Source organism: Bubalus bubalis, chromosome X, assembly GCF_019923935.1.
Source record: "Bubalus bubalis isolate 160015118507 breed Murrah chromosome X, NDDB_SH_1, whole genome shotgun sequence".
NCBI classification, from domain to species: Eukaryota; Metazoa; Chordata; class Mammalia; order Artiodactyla; family Bovidae; genus Bubalus; species Bubalus bubalis.
The window spans coordinates 65,540,618-65,541,707 of record NC_059181.1 but is presented as its reverse complement, the minus strand read 5'-3'; positions in this window follow the sequence as shown (position 1 = coordinate 65,541,707).

Genomic DNA, 1,090 nt, shown 5'->3' with positions numbered 1-1,090 from the left:
CATCCATACCAGACTACTGGAAAAACCATAGCCTTGACTAGAAACACCTTTGTTGGCAAAATAATGTCTCTGTTTTTTAATATGCTGTCTAGGTTGGGCATAGCTTTTCTTCCAAGGAGCAAGCATATTTTAATTTCATGGCTGCAGTCACCATCTGCAGTGATTTTGGAGCCCAAAGAAATGAAGTCTGTCATTGTTTCCACTGTTTCCCCATCTTTTTGCCATGAAGTAATGGGACCAGATGCCATATTAGTTTTCTGAACGTTGAGTTTTAAGCCAACTTTTTCACTCTCCTCTTTCACTTTCAACAAGAGGCTCTTTAGTTCTTCTTTGCTTTCTGCCATAAAGGTGGTGTCATCTGCATATATGAGGGTATTGGTATTTCTCCTGGAAATCTTGATTCCAGCTTGTGCTTCATCCAGCCCAAAGTTTCTCATGATGTATTCTGCATGTAAGTTAAGTAAGCGGGATGACAATATATAGCCTTGACATACTCCTTTCCCTATTTGGAAACAGTCTGTTCTTCCATGTCCAGTTCTAACTACTGCTTCCTGACCTGCATACAGATTTCTTAAGAAACAGGTCAGGTGGTCTGGTATTCCCATCTCTTTCAGAATTTTCCACAGTTTGTTGTGGTCCACACAGTGAAAGGCTTTGACATAGTCAATAAAGCAGAAGCAGATATTTTTCTGGCACTCTCTTGCTTTTTTGATGATCCAATGGATGTTGGCAATTTGATCTCTGGTTCCTCTGCCTTTTCTAAATCCAGCTTGAACATTTGGAAGTTCATGGTTCATGTACTGTTAAAGCCTGGCTTGGAGAATTTTGAGCATTACTTTACTAGCATGTGAGATGAGTGCAATTGTGTGGTAGTCTGAGCATTCTTTGGCATTGCCTTTCTTTGGGATTGGAATGAAAACTGACCTTTTCCTGTGGCCACTGCTGAGTTTTCCAAATTTGCTGACATATTTAGTGGAGCACTTTCACAGCATCATCTTTCAGGATTTGAAATAGCTCAACTGGAATTCCATCACCTCTACTAGCTTTGTTCGTAGTGATGCTTCCTAAGGCCCACTTGACTTCACATTCC